This window comes from Loxodonta africana, chromosome 5 (genome assembly GCF_030014295.1).
Source record: "Loxodonta africana isolate mLoxAfr1 chromosome 5, mLoxAfr1.hap2, whole genome shotgun sequence".
NCBI lineage: Eukaryota > Metazoa > Chordata > Mammalia > Proboscidea > Elephantidae > Loxodonta > Loxodonta africana.
Window position 1 is genome coordinate 2,165,039 of NC_087346.1, and position 15,402 is coordinate 2,180,440.

Genomic DNA, 15,402 nt, shown 5'->3' on the forward strand with positions numbered 1-15,402 from the left:
CATGATCACAGAAAGGACCTACTTTCTCCTCAGTCATACTAGGTAGTATCATAATTAATCTTTGTTAACACATTAATTAATTTTCTTATCCTACCTAGGTAACCAAATAAAAATACAGATCTTGCAAGTGGGCTCTGGTATTCTCTAGTAGTGGAACATGAGCCACTATTAGGCTTGTTGGATTGTGAATTGAATTCTCTAACCTCCCTTGAATCATAACATCAAAGGTACTGGCCTATCCACAGAGGAGCGTGCTGTAGGGAGAGGCTGGCCTGGCCACACTATCGCTGGAGATGGCAATGAAGAGGAAGAGAAAGCTGAGCAGAGTGGTTAAGAACATGGTGTCTGGGGCCAGGCTATTTAGGCTTCCTGCCTGGTTCCACAACTCACTAGCTGGTAGTCCTGGAGAAGCTATTACCCTCCTTCAGTCACCTCGGTTTCATAATTGGCAAAATAATAATAATTAATACCTACCTTGTTGGGTTGTGGTGGGGATTAAAAGAAAGTAAGCATTTAATAAACATTAACTATTAAGAAAAAAGAAAGATGATGCTAAAATTCTAAAGCATTTTGTTGCTATTTAGGACTCTGAACACATATACCAAAAAAACCAAACCAAACCTGTTGCTGTCGAGTCTATTCCAGCTCATAGCGACCCCATGGGACAAAGTAGAACTGCCTAAGAGAGTTTCCAAGGAGCACTTGGTGGATTCGAACTGCCGACCTTTTGGTTAGCAGCCGTAGCTCTTAACCACTATGCCACCAGGGTTACATATAAGTACAGATACTATCAATAATTGTATCTATTTATGTGCTCTTGAATATTAATTTTAACCATGGAACTTTTTATTTCTTTTCCCTTACAGTATTGGAGTTTCCAAGTCTCTCATGCAGATTTCACAGTATTTTAAAACTCCTCTTCCCATGTATTCCATTCTTTCCATTTCTCTCTGATATTCACATTTTAATAATGACCTTTGTCATGGATTTAATTGTGTCCTCCAAAAACAGGTTTATCAATTTGGCTAGGCCATGATTCCCAGTATTGTCTACCATTTCGTCATCTGATGTGATTTTCCTATGTGTTGTAAATCCTGCTTCTATGACGGTAATGAGGTGGCATAGGCAGCAGTTGTATTAACGAGGCAGGGCTCAGTCTGCAGGATTGGATTGTGTCTTGGGCTGGATCTCTTCTGAGATATAAAAGAGAGAAGCAAGCAGAGAGACGGGAGACCTCATACCATCTCTTGGGAGCAGAGCACTGCTGGGAGCAGAGCGTGTCCTTTGGACCCGGGGTTCCTGCGCAGAGAAGCGCCTAGTCCAGGGGAAGATTGATGACAAGTACTTTCCCCCAGAGCTGACAGAGAAAGGCTTCCTCTGGAGCTGACACCCTGAATTTGGACTTTTAGCCTACTAGACTGTGAGAGAATAAACTTCAGTTTGTTAAAGCCACCCACTTGTGGTATTTCTGTTATAGCAGCACTAGATGACTAAGACAGTCCTCCTCTGACCCTTTTATGCTCTATATTGATTGGCTTCTTGTCCCGGCCTTTATTTTTCTCTTTCTCTTTTGCTTAGGAGTCAGCCTCGCCAGCAGATGTGGAAAGTCAACTTAGACATAATGCAACAGACATGAAGGGGGGTGGGAAGAGCAGGAGACAGGAGCCACATGCTGGAGTAGAGGCAATTTGTTGGCAACCAATGGCGAAGGGGTGTATGGGGAGTGGGAGATAGAGAACATGGCAAGAAACACTTGGCCATCTACAGTAGGGCCTGATATGTTAGGCAGAATAGTGATGCCAAGCAGAGTAAGCAGGGTTGCAAGGTGGCAGCAGTGATCTACCAATTTGCGGGACTAGACCACGGGGCTGGAGTTAAGGCTGAATAGAGAGCAATTTTCATCCTTGATGTCTGGACCCAAACAGTTGAAATAAGACTGCCATACATATGTCTAGGAAGTGTTTCAGTAGTGTAATGGACAAGTGTGAAGAGCACAGAACCTGGAAAACGGTTCAGTATCCAACTCTACTGCCTACTGTGTAACCTTGAACAAACGGCTTAACCTCTCTTAGCTTTGGCTTCAACTGCAAGATGAAGAAAATAATGCTGAACTCATAAGTTTAATGAACTCAAAGCACCTAGCAGTATGCTAATAGTGGCTACAATTATTGTTATTGCTGTTATTATTTACTACTACCATTACCAAAATAATGCCACTCACTCTAATTAGCTGGCCAACAGGAAAAACTCCCAGAGAAGAAAGCAAATAAATTCAGTAATGCAAAAATCAAGACTTATGGTTTGCTTTTTCAGTCTTTAGGGTGATCCAAGAAGTGAGTGGAAAGAAAAATTTCTATTAACTCATTTTATCGTAGTAGCAGGAAGAAATGCGGTTAAGTTGCCCTTGATAACTATGCAGCTCGCAAACATGGAAATTTATTTCCGATCTTTCCCTATGGAAGATATTTATCTTTGTGTTTTAATTAACTACTGCAGCATTTGTCCTGAATTTTATTAAGAAACTAATTTTTATTCAGAAACTTTAAAGATTAACATGATTTCAAATCGCTAATAGTGTCTTTGTATTCATTTCTTTGGACTTTTAATTTTATAATACAGATGAGGCAAAATCTGCTTATAAAAGCAGTTTTAATATTGAAAATATTAGAAATTCTAACTAGAATAAAATGTACTCCATCTAAAAACACTTCAAATATGTTAATGAAGCAATGAAATATTCTCTTAAAAATTATTTGTGGATGGAATTAATAAAATGCTTCCAACCAAAGCACTATTTGAAAGGGAAGACTGCTTTAAAGTATACTAACAACTCAATTATGAAATGACTTAAGTACTTCTTTTACTAGAAAACCTTACATGGTAAGATTACTCATGCAACTCGTGAGAATTTAACTTCCCTATCATATTCACAACTTTATACTTTCTGCTTATTTTACCTGATTGCATTCGAAGGCACAAATTGCATTCTGGAAATTTAACATCCTCCATCTGTCCCCCCCTCCGCCTGTCCCCCCAAATTATTTTGCTTTTGGTCAGTCTCTAAGGCGGGCCTCTTAGAATTTGTTTAACACACAATATTTAAAAGATTTGGATTCATGAAAGGCAAGGTAATACCTAAAACAAGTCGTGTGTTGGGGACTGGGTTCCTTTGCAGTCCCAGAGCATGGGAGACATACAATGAACTTCCTTTGTAGAAACCCAGGAAGGGCTGGTGGGAGGGACAGATGCAGTGGTTCGCCAGTAAGTTCCCTTAACACCAGAATACAAGGGGCTAGTTGCTCAGACCTACTTCTTCTTCGAGAGGCAAAAGAAGAGTTTTTTTTCTGGCTATTCTTTTAAAGGCTACACAGTCTTTGGCAACCTGGGAATTGCCCACATACAATGAGGGAATCCAGTGAGTTTAAAGATTGTGTCAGTCACTCAAAATTCAGTATTGTGGAATCCCCTTATGTGGCCAGCCTCCAACACAAAGATCCTCACCTCCTGGTGTTCAAGCCCTTGGGAAGACCCCTCCAGCACTAAATAGGGCTGATCTGTGTGAGTATACGGCAGAAATGATGGTATGTGACTTCCAAAGCTAAGACATAAAAGGTATTGCAGCTTCTGCCTTGCTCTCTTGGACTGTTTGCTTTGAAATGTTATAAGGGGGTATGGCCTCAGTTAAGCAAATGTAACTTTAAGCTTCCAAAGATTAGCTCAAGAAAGTGAATTTCTGGGTTGGGAGGGGCAACTGATTTACCTGCTGCCCCTCTAAGAGTTTAGCCTTCCCTTGAGGTCCTCATTTTGATTATTACTGCCACCCCCATTAAAAAAAAAAAAAAAAAAAGGCCCGTTGCTGTTGAACTGATTCCAACTCATAGCAACCCTATAGAACAGGTAAGAACTGCCTCATAGGGTTTCCAAGAAGTGCCTGGTGGATTCAAACAGCTGACCTTTTGGTTAGCAGCTGTGGCTCTTACCCACTGTGCCACCAGGGTTTCCATTACCTTCATACTGGGACTAAAAGGGTGCTCCTCACATTTAACATTCTGATGTAAGAGTGGAAAAACCTCTTCCCTTGGCTACCCTATCATACTGCAGACAGGCTGAAATTTAAAAAGGCTTTCTATATAATTAGGGAGAACATAGAGGAAATAAACACAGAGAAAAGAAATGTAAAAGCATTCTATCTAGTAACATATATAATCCCATCTATATTTAATCTATAGAAATACATATATATGCATATAAATGCACAGAAGAAAGTCTGGAAGCTTACAGGCTAAGCTGTCACTTATGTGTGGAAGCGTAGAGGAATGGGATGGCTGAGTATATGTGGAGGGTAAGTGAGGAGTAGAAAGGGATATAGAGAGGGAAGGAGGAATTGCATTTTTAAAAATCTATTCTCTATTATTTGAAAATTGATAAGATTATATTAATGAATCACTTGTGGAATTAAAAAATTGTTGACAAAACCAAACCAACAAAAACAATCCAGTTTACAACAACACAGAGGTCTTGTAATTATATAATCATTAACTTGTTTCTAGGTCTCCTGGCCACCTCAGCCCTTTTCTACTAACCCTGAGGCCTTTGGGATGCTTTGGTGCAAACTTTCTGGGTTTCTTACTCGGCCTGCCTCCATAGAGATATGTCTTCCTAAGACCCACTACTAAAGAGCTGTCTCAAAGACATCAAGTTTGCTATCTTCAAGGCCAATACCAAGGCAGTAGATTGCTCCATCTGCTACTTTATTAGCCAGCTATATTGCAACACCAGTTCTGTCTAGCAACCCACCCCAAAACACAGTGCTAGAAACAATAATTCCTTATTCTGCAGGTCAATGTCTCCAAACTGGGGGTGGTTTCAGGTCCACTCCATGTTTCTCTCCTGCTCCTTGGGCCAGCTGACTACCTCAAGCACGTTCTCCTCATTGTGAAGGGCAGAAGTGAGACAGAAGCAAGCAGAAAAACACAATTATTTCCTGAGGCCAAGCTGAGAACTGTCACATCGCCACTTCTGCTCAACTTCCTTTGACCAAAGAAAGTCTCAGGATGATGCAAACCCAACATTATGGGGTGGGGAAACATTCATTCTGCCTCTGAGGAGAGGAACTGTAAAGCAACATTTCAGAGGACATGCATGCATGGAGAAATGAAGAAACGGGAACAATTATGTTATCTACCACTGCTATCTATTTGGGAATTTCCAGCTAACTTCCAATTGGTGGTGGAAGAGATATTTCTTCTCAAAGTGGCTGACAACAGAAATGATTTGACCCTGTAGGTGAAGCCTGTATCTAACCATAGGAATGGGGCTTTGTTCCTGCATGTCCCTTAACTGAATCATATCTTCTGCAATGTTATGGAGATGGGGTAGCATTATTAATCAATTAACCCCTTACAAACATGAAAGCAAACAATGGTTTCTGTGATAGGTTGTTTTATAAGAAATGAAAAACCCCAAAACTCAACACATTGCCATCAATACCGACTCACAGCGACCCTACAGGACAGAGTAGAACTGCTCCATAGTATTTCCAAGGAGTGCCTGGTTGATTCAAACTGCCGACCTTTTGGTTAGCATCCGTAGCTCATAACCGCTATGCCACCAGAGTTTCCTTACAAGAAATGGAGGATAAAAATACTGCCCTAGAAAGAGTGTTATGTTTATAGATAGTATCTTGTTTACTGTCTATTAAAAGTTTGAATGTTATCCAGGCTTTACATGTTCTTTAGTTCAAAAAGGTACCAATAATCACCGTGTTTAAAGCACAGGAATCCACAAAACCTTGTACACGTTAAAAGGATCTTTCGAGTAATCCTTTTTTGTTATCCAGTTTCTCCTATATTTAAGAGAAAAGAATCCCTTAAATAAGGAGCCTCCAGAGTTGCTTTTTTAAGATAGGAAAGGAAAAATCATCCCCAGTAAACTGAGAGGCAGTAACAGCTTTAAAATAGAGATCACTAAATTCTTAGAATCTTCAGGGACTTAAATCAGTGAAGACTCCCGTGGTTCCCTGAACATCTGAGCCCTGCTCCTAGGGTTATTTGTATGGTTCCCACGTTCAGTTCCAGAACTGCTCCACTTATATTCCTCACCGTTTCTTCTTCGCTTAGGATTGGTTGTGGTGCAGCAAAAAGATTAAGGCTGGGGCCCAGAAATGAACCTGATAAATCCTGTGCCAGGTGCCAAGTACATCAGAGTGGGGAGTGCCAGGCACCGGGGTAGAATCAGCCGCTGCGCGCACTGGGACAGTCATGCTCTTTGTTAAAGAAACAAATCCAAGAAAACGCGGCGGCGGCGGGAAGAGGTAGGGGGATAGACCGGGGCGTTTGCATGCATAACTGTGCGTAAGAAAGACCGTTAATAGGAAGCTCCAAACGCAGGACACCCAGGGCACCGTGTCATTGGCTTTTGTGCCCTTAAACGCGCGTGAGAGCGCCTTGCTCAGAGATTCCCCTTTGTGTGAAAGTGTGGAAGCCAGAAGCGTTCAGCTATTGCTGTTTTCATTTTCGATTTCGTAGGCAGTGGGCTCAAACTACTCCCGCATCAAAACACTCCCGCATTTTCGCACCAACAATAGTCGGACTTGAGTGACTTCTCCGTCACCGACCGAGCGAGGGGCGACAATGGCTCGGTGCTGGCGCCAGCAGCTCCCGGGTGGCGTCGAGGGGGTCACCCAGCGCGCTCCGCAGCTGCGCGCTGGGCCCCGCCGCCCCGCTGCCAGCAAACGCGGGCACCAACCGCCTCGCGGCCGGGCCGTTGGGCGGGTGGTAATTTCTGGGAATGGGGCGGGGTCCGCGGGTGCACAAGGCCCGGCGTTTGCGAGTGTGGAGGAGGAGCGGGCGGGGCCGACCGGCGCTGGGCAGGCAGGGCGTGCGCCTCTGGCGTCACCGGCCGGGGCGGGTCCGGGGGCGGGGCCGGGGCGGGGCCTGCGTCGCGCTCCCGCCTGCCGGCGGCCCCCACCGCTTACTCAGTCGCGGCTGGGGAGTGGAGACTGCAAGGACCTGGGAGAGTTTTTCCAACCCCGGGTCCCCAGTATCCGTCAGGCCGCCCAAGTGCGGAGCCATCTCTTGGGGGGATTGGGGCGGGGGTCCCGGGCTGGAAATGCGGCTCTGGAGAGCTGGGGGTCGAGGGGGGCCGGAGATAGTGGCGAGGGTGTGTGCGTGCGGTCCCGGTCGGCTGAAAGGGGTGAGCGGGCGCTGCAGGTGCAAGTGCGGCCCCGCCGCCCCCACGCGCCTGCCCCGCGCGGCAGAGCCCCGCACCGGGCTGGAGCCGGGCGCGGCACTGGGGAGCCCCAGACAAGTAGCGGGGTCGGGGCGAGCGTCTTCACCTGAGAAGAAGGGTTTGGGAGAAGTTGGCGAGAAGGGGGGCGGCCGGATTCGGGAGGGAAGCCGAGGCAGGTTGGGCGGGCGGGTGGGAGCCGAGGGCGGCGGGCCCCGCGGGTATAAATAGCCGGCTGGTTTGACAGGCGCTGCGGTGACTGGCGGTGCCGCTCCCCCTCGCCGCGTGGGGAGGGGAGGAGCGCTCGGGGCGGGCGGGCGGCTGGGGGAGGCGGACTCGAGTGTCCTGGCGGCGGCGGCAGGAGGCCGAGGGGGAGGAGCCGAGGCGGGGGGTGGAGGGAGGGGGCTGGGAGTGGGGCGAGGGCGGGGGCCACCATAGCTCCCCGCGCCCGGCTCTTGTCGCCGTCGTCGCCTCGGCGGTTGGGGGTCGGTGGGGCGGCGCGGGCGGGGGGCGCTGCGCGGGGCGGCGCGGCGCTGTTTTGTCTCCTCCTCTCCCTGTGGAGCGGCTCGGGCTGCCGGGGAGGCCCTGGCCCCGTCCCGACGCCTGGCCGACGGCGGCGGCTAGTCCGCGGCCCTGCTGGGAGGGAAAGCGACGCCGCGGTCTTCCCAGGCGACGCGGAGAGCAGGTAAGAGCGCGGGCAGCCGAGGGCGGTGGGAGGGAGCGCGGAGGGCGCGGCGCTCTGCCTCGCAGTCCCGAGTGCCGCCGCCTCCCTCTGCGCCCCGCGCCTGTGTTGTTTGCTCCCCGCTTTGCGGAGGGGTTTCCCGGAGGCTGTGGTGGTGACACCGGCCGGGGCTGGGGAAGGGGTCGAGTGTCCCGGGGCAACGGTCGTGGCCGAGGACTCGGAGAAGGGGCAGGCGCTCTGCGCGCCGACCCACGGGGCCCGCGGGGCGCGGGGCAAGGCTGAGGGGAGAGGTTACGGACCCCGGCGGGGGGATGGGCCGAGCGCAGCTGGTCTCGCCGTGTTTACATCTCTGCGCGAGTCACCCCTGCCGAGAAGCGGACTGTGCTGACCCGCCTCGTCCCGCCGAGAGGCCAGGGCGGGGGTCCGGCTCCGGAGGAAGCGCGTCCTGGGAGGATCTGTGTAGGGCGAGAGGCTGCGGCCGGCGCCGGGGCTGGGCGGCGAGCTCGGGGCGGGACCTGGGAGGCTCCGGCCGCTCGGCGCGGCTCGGAAGGCTGGAGACCGGTTTCCCCCGGGGTCGGCCTTACCGCCGCCGCCCCCGCGCCCCCCGCTGCCAGCGTGCGCGGCAGGTTGTTCTCGGTCGGTCTTTTATCCTGGCCCTCCACGCCGGCCTCCTGCTGCCGCCTCCCCCAATTCCCGAGGGGTGGGGAGGGTTGGCTCTGATCGGAATCTGTTCTTTAAACGAAACAAAAACGGGCTCAGTGGCACGCACATCCAGCGACCGCCGTCTGGATCCTCTCCTTGCGAAGCTGGCCCTCAGGGACGGCGCTACTGGATGTTCCGGGGGCGCGCGCGGGAGGAGGACGGTGAGGGTCTGGCACGGCCGGGCCAGTGACTGCCGGGGCAGCTCTGCGAGGAGGGCAGCCGAGCCCCCTCCCTGCTCCAGCTGGGCATTTTTATTTCGTGTCAGTGAAGACCAGAAAAAACAGCCCGTAACGCCAGGAGTAATCTATATTGCACAGTTTCCGTCATGTTTTTCATGTGCCAGCTCTCCTGGGCTCTTTTTCTAGGAGCTAGATTCTTTAAGTTTTAAATCTAGCAGCTAGATTCTTTAAGTTTAAAGGCAGAGCAGCCTTTCTCTAAGTTCTTAGTACTTCACTGAATGATTAGGAGGGAGACACTTCATTGAAGAACTGTAAAATTTTCTCCCTTTCTTGTGGTCAAGAACATTACTTCAGCTGTATGGTTTAAAATTTTAATCCGATAATGAGAGAACAGTAATCGTGTGTTTGGTAATCAGATTTGCTTTTCTTTTTATCTGTCTCTATCAAGAGGTATATTAAGCATTTTTTCTAGTGCCAGAATCATGGGCGAATGTATGCTTTTCTAAGACAGGATTGGATATTTGTGTTTCGGAATTTCTTCAAAAGATAGAATTTTTATATAAGACCTAAAGAAAAAAAAACCCAGTGCCGTCGACTCGATGTCGACTCACAACGACTCTGTAGGACAGTGTAGAACTGCCCCAGAGTTTCCAAGGAGTGCCTGGTGGATTCGAACTGCCGACCTTGTGGTTAGCAGCCACAGCTCTTAAGCACTACACCACCAGGGTTTCCTTATGTAAGACTGGAATTACATTTAAAGGAATTTAGGAATATTTGAAGTTTAAATAGGGCAGTACAGTTTACAGCGTGTATTCACATTAACGTACTTGAAGCATCTAGTAAACATATGAAGTAGAATATTGAAGTATCTTGAGCATTTGAAACTGGAATATTTAATGTCAGCCTGTTTTTTAAGCTTAGTGACTTAACTATTGTGATTAGTCATTGCCTCTCATTTAAGACATACATCGTCATTTCTCTTGGGTAGGTACATCTTTTTAAAAAAACAAGTTTTTTAGTTATAATTTACATACCAGAATATTAATCCATTTTGATTACATGATTATTTTTAATAATTATTTAGATTTGTGAAACTATCACCACAAACCAGTTTTAAAACATTTCCATCACCTCCAAAAATTCCCTCTAGTTGATTTAATGTTAATCCTCATTCCCACCTCCAGTCCCAGGCAACTACTTGATATGCTTTCTGTCCCTAGAGATTTGCCTTTTCTCCATGTTTCATATAAATGGAGTTGTACACTGTGTAGTCCTTTGCATCTGGTTTCTTTAATTTAGCGTGATGCTTTTGGGGTTTGTCCATATTACAGCATGTATCAGTAGTCTGTTCCTTTTATTAGTACTGAATAGTATTCAGTTGTTTGGAAACTCTGGTGGCGTAGTAGTTAAGAGCTGTTAACCAAAAGGTCAGCAGTTCAGTCCACCAGGTGCTCCTTGGAAATCCTATGGGGCAGTCCTGTTCTGTCCTTTAGGGTCGCTATGAGTCAGAATAGGACTTGATGGCAGTGGGTTTTTTTTTTTTTAACTCAGTCGTATGGGTGTATAACATTTTATTTGTTTGCCAGTCGATGGGCAGTTGGATTGCTCCTAGTTTTTGATTATTCTGAATAATACTGTATGAACATTTGTATACAAGTCTTTATGTGGACATATGTTTTCATTTCTCTTGGATACAAAAAACCCATTGCCATCGAGTTGGTTCTGACTCATAGCGACACCATAGGACAGAGTAGAACTGCCCCACAGGGTTGCCAAGACTGTAATTTTTACGGCAGCAGACTCTTCCACATCGTTCTTCCATGGAATGGCTGGTGAGTGCGAACCATCCACCTCTCAGTGAGCAGCCAAAAGCTTCACCACCGCCACCACTGCAACACCAGGGCTACTTATCTCCTGTGTAAAAAATGGAATTGCTGGGTCACGTGGAGCCCAGTGGGAAACCCTGGTGGCCTAGTGGTTAAGTGCTACAGCTGCTAACCAAAAGGTCAGCGGTTCAAAGCCACCAGGCGCTCCTTGGAAACTCTGTGGGGCGGTTCTACTCTGTCCTGTGGGCTCGCTATGAGTCAGAATCGACTCGACGGCAATGGGGTTGGGTAGTGCAGTGGTTAAGAGTTCAACTGCCAACCAAAAGGTCAGTGGTTTGAATCCACCAACTGCTCTTTGGAAACCCTATAGAGTAGTTCTACTCTGTCCTGTAGGGTCATTATGAGTCAAAATTGACTCCATTACAATGGGTTTCTAGTAGGCATATGTTTAACTTTTTAAAAAATTTTATTTTGTTGTTGAGAATTTACACAGCAAAACATACCAGTTCAACAGTTTCTACACGTACAGTTCAGTGACTTTGATTACATTCTTTGAGTTGTGCAACCATCTCAGCCTTCTTTTCCGAATCGTTCCCTATTAACAAACTCACGGGCCCTAGCTAACCTTTTGAGTTGCTGTTGTCAATTTGATCCCATATAGATAGCTCTTAAAATAACATAATGCTCAAGGAGGATATTTTTCACTATTAAATCATTGTTTTAAGAAGACTTCAGGGGATATTTTTGTTTTCAAGTGTAAAGATTATCTCAGGGCATTAGTTTCAGGGGTTTATCCAGCCTCCATTGGTGGTGTACTGGTTAAAAGCTACGGCTGCTAACCAAAAGGTTGGCAGTCGAATCCACCAGGTGCCCCTTGGAAACTCTGGGACAGTTCTGCTCTGTCCTGTACGGTTGCTGTGAGTTGGAATTGACTTGACAGCAACGGTTTTGGTTTTGGTTTGGTTTTCTGGTTTATCCAGCTTCCATGGCTCCAGAAAGTCTGGAGTCCGTGAGAGTTTGAGATTCTGTTCTGCATTTTCCCAGTGTTTAACTTTTTAAGAAACTGCCAAACTGTTTTTCAAAGTGGCTATAGCATTTTACATTCCTACTAGCAATGTAGGAACTGTGGTGGTGCAGTGATTAAGAGCTTGGCTGCCAACAAAAAGGTCAGCAGGTAGAATCCACCAGCTGCTCCTTAGAAACCCTAAGGGGCAGCTCTGCTCTGTTCTATAGGGTCACTATGAGTCGGAACTGACTCGATGGCAAGGGGTTTACCGGCAATGTGAGAGGATTCCAATTTATTCATAGCCTTCCCAGTACTTGTTATTGTCCGTCTTTTTTATGATAGCAGTACGGTTTTACCGCATGGGGATGAAGTGGTGAACTCATTTTTATTTTAATTTGCATTTTCCTAATGATTCATGCTGTTGAGTATCTTTTCATATGATTATTAACCATTCATTTATCTTCTTTGGTGAAATATCTATTCAAATCTTTTGCTCCCTTTTTTAAACTGGGTGGTTTGTTTTCTCATTATTGAGATATGAGTTCTTCATTTATTCTGGATATAAATTATTGTTCAGATACATGATTTGCAGATATTTTTTCCCAGTCTGTGGTTGTTTTTTTCATTTTCTTAATGGGTCTTATTGAAGAACAAAAGTTTTTAATTTTGATTAAGTCCAGTCTTTCAGTTTTTTCTTTTATAGATCATGCTTTTGTTGTTGTAAGAACTCTGTTTAATCCAAGGATTTTCTCTCATTTTCTTCTAGAAGTTTTATAACTTTAGCTCTTGTAGATTTTTGATGAATTTTTAGTTAATTTTTGTGTATGATGTGAAATAAGGATCTGAATTCATCTTTTGCATATATATGGATTGTACTAGCACCATTCGTTAAAAAGACTTAATTCCCTGTTGAATCGCCTTGATACTTTTGTCAGAAATCACCTGATCATAAATGTAAGGATTTCTTCCTTGACTCGTCGTTCTGTTGCACTGATCTTTATGTCTAGCCTTATGTTGGTACATCCCTTTCTTGATCACTGTAATTCATGGTAAATTTTGAAACTGGGAAATGAGAACCCTCCAGTTTTGCTTGTTTTTAAAAATTGCTTTGGCTATTTTGGGTCCTGAGTAAAATATCTGGCTATTTTGATAAGCTGGGTGTATAGGACCAGCTTGTTCATTTCTATATAAAAAAAAAAAAAGTCTGCTGGAATTTTGATAGGGATTGCATTGAATCTGTAAATCAATTTGGGGAGAATCACCATCTTGATAATATTGAGCCCTCCAGTGCATGAACATGAAAATTTCTCTCCAGTAATTACATCTTCTTTAATTTTTCTTAGCCATGTTTTGTAAGTTTCAGTGTACAAGTTTTATACTTCTTTTGTTCAGTTAGTTCCAAAGCGTTTTTGGTGCTATTGTGAGTGGAATTTTTTTTTTTTAATTCTATTTCTAATTTTTGTTGCTAGTGTATAGAAATAGAATTGATTTTTGTTTGTTGATTTTGTATCCTGTGACTTTGCTGAACTCATTTGTTAGTTTTTTGTGTATTCTGGATTTTCTACATAGACTGTTACGTCATCTGTGAATAAAGGCAGTGTTACTTCTGCCTTTCTAATCTGAATGCATTTAATTCCCCCCTTTCCCCTTCTCACTCCCTCCTTCCATTCTTCTCATGGCTAGACCTTCTAGTACAATGTTGAATAGAAATGGTGAGAACAGACATCTTTGCATCGTTGGGAGGAAAGAACTCAGTCTTTCACCGTTAAGTATAATGCTAGATAACTAAAAGAGATAACTAGCTAGCTTCAATTGAGTTGACTTCAACTCAAGGTGACCTTTTTATACAACAGAGCAAATGTCCTATCCTGTGTCATCCTCATGATTGCTGGCATGTTGAATCCATTGTTGTGGCTCTTGTGCCAGTCTGTCTCTCAAAGGGTCTGCTTGGCACTTGCTGGTTTTCTACTTCACCAATCACGATGTCCCCCTCCAGCAGTTGATCCCTCCCGATGACATGTCCAAAGCAAGTGAGTCAGATAATATTCTGTTGTGATCTGTAAGGTTTTCATTGGCTAATTTTTAAAGTAGCTTCCCAGGCCTTTTTCCCTAGTTTATCTTAATCTGGAAGCTCCGCTGAAACCTGTCCACCATGGGTAACTCTGCTGGTATTTGAATACTGGTGGCATAGCTTCCAGCGTCCTAGCAACACGCAAGCCGCCACAGTACAGCAAGCTGACGGAGGAGTGGTGGAAGTATAATGCTAGCTGTAGGTTTTTCATTACTGTTTTTGGGGAGTTGATTCTAGTTCATAACGGATGTCTCAGAATAGAACTGCCTGTAGGGGTTTTTGGCTGTAATCTTTATGGAAGCATCTCCTTCTGCGGAGCCTCTGGATAGGTTCAAACTCCTGCCCTTTTGGATAGTAGCCGAATGCTTAACTGTAGCACCACCAGGGCTCCTTAGGTTGTTCATAGATGCTGTATATTTGTAGAGTGAGTTCCCATCTATTTCTGATTTGTTCATAGTCTTTATCATGAGTGGGTATTGGATTTTGTCAAATGCTTTTTCTGCATGTTAGCTTGATCAGCTGTCCCAGTTTGCCCAGGACTGTCCCAGTTTTAGCACTGAAAAGTATGTGTCTTGAGAACCCCTCAGTCCTGGACAAACCTGTATGATTGGTCCCTTAGTGTCTATTGAGATGGTCATGTGGTTTTTGCCCTTCATTCCACTAAGATGGTGTATTACATTGATAGATTTTCGGGTGTTAAATGAGCCTTGTTTTCTTAGATGAATCCCACGTGGTTATGGTATATCATTCTTACTATATTTTGGTGGATTTGATTTACTGATCTATTGTTGAGGATTTTGTGTCTGTATTCATGACAGATACTGGTTGTAGTTTTTTTTTTTTTTTTTTTTTTGTGAAGTTTGCCTAGATTTGATATCAAGGTAATATATACTAGCCTTATAAAATGAATTGAGAAATGTTCCTGCTCCTATTTTCTGTGAGAGTTTGTGAAGGATTGATATTATTTTTAAAAACATATTCAATTTACTTCTGGACCTAAGTTTTTCTCTGAGGGAAGTTTTTAAACTACTAATTCCGTTTCCTTACCTGTTACAGACCTATTCAGATTTTCTTCCTTTTTTTGAGACAGTTTTGATAATTGTCTTTCTAGGGGTTTTGTCCATTTTATTTAAGTACCTAATTTTTTTGGCATACAGTTGTTAATAATATTCCCTTATAAACTTTTAATTTCACCATTGTTAGTAGTGATGTCCCCTGTTTTATTCCTAATTTTGGTAAGGAATTACATTTTTTTACATCTTTTTTATGTGGTCATTTTAGCTAAAGGTTTGTCAATTTTGTTGATATTTTCAAAGAAACAACTTTTGGTTTAATTGATACTCTAGTTTTCTGTTTTCTCTTTCACTGATTTCAGTTTTAATCTTTAAAAATCCTTCTTTATGCTTGCTTTAGGTTTAGCTTGTGTGTTTTTTTTTTTTTTTTTTTTAAGGTGGAAGCTTAGGTCACTGATTTGAGATCTTCCTTTCTGATATAGATACTTAAAGCTATCACTTTCCCTCAAAACACTGCTTTGGCTGCATTCTATAATTTTCCATATTTTTTTTTTACTTTCATTGTTTTCAAAATATTTTCTAATGTCCTTCCTTTCTTCTTTGATCCATGGGTTATTTAGATGTGTGTTATTTAATTTCCAAATGTTTGAGGATTCCCCAAATTTCATTCTGTTGTTGATTTCCAATTCTCTTGTA

General features: G+C 44.5%; 1 protein-coding gene and 1 long non-coding RNA gene across 7 annotated transcripts in view; both read left to right on the forward strand.

Moving 5' to 3' along the window:
• The first annotated feature begins 2,694 nt into the window (after nt 1-2,694).
• Nucleotides 2,695-6,259, forward strand: LOC111750805 (uncharacterized). The gene is made up of 2 exons (XR_002785859.2): nt 2,695-3,558; nt 4,840-6,259. It is a non-coding gene; the product is annotated as an uncharacterized LOC111750805 (long non-coding RNA).
• A 1,526-nt stretch (nt 6,260-7,785) lies between these two features.
• ELF2 (E74 like ETS transcription factor 2) overlaps nt 7,786-15,402 on the forward strand; it is a 141,969-nt gene continuing 134,352 nt past the window's right edge. For 5 of the 6 annotated variants that reach the window (XM_064285314.1, XM_064285310.1, XM_064285313.1 and 2 more), the window contains exon 1: nt 7,801-7,912. The gene's annotated coding sequence lies outside the window, so the exon portion shown is untranslated. Of the gene's footprint in view, nt 7,913-15,402 lie in introns of all 6 variants that reach the window. The other variant, XM_064285311.1, reaches the window with a different exon arrangement.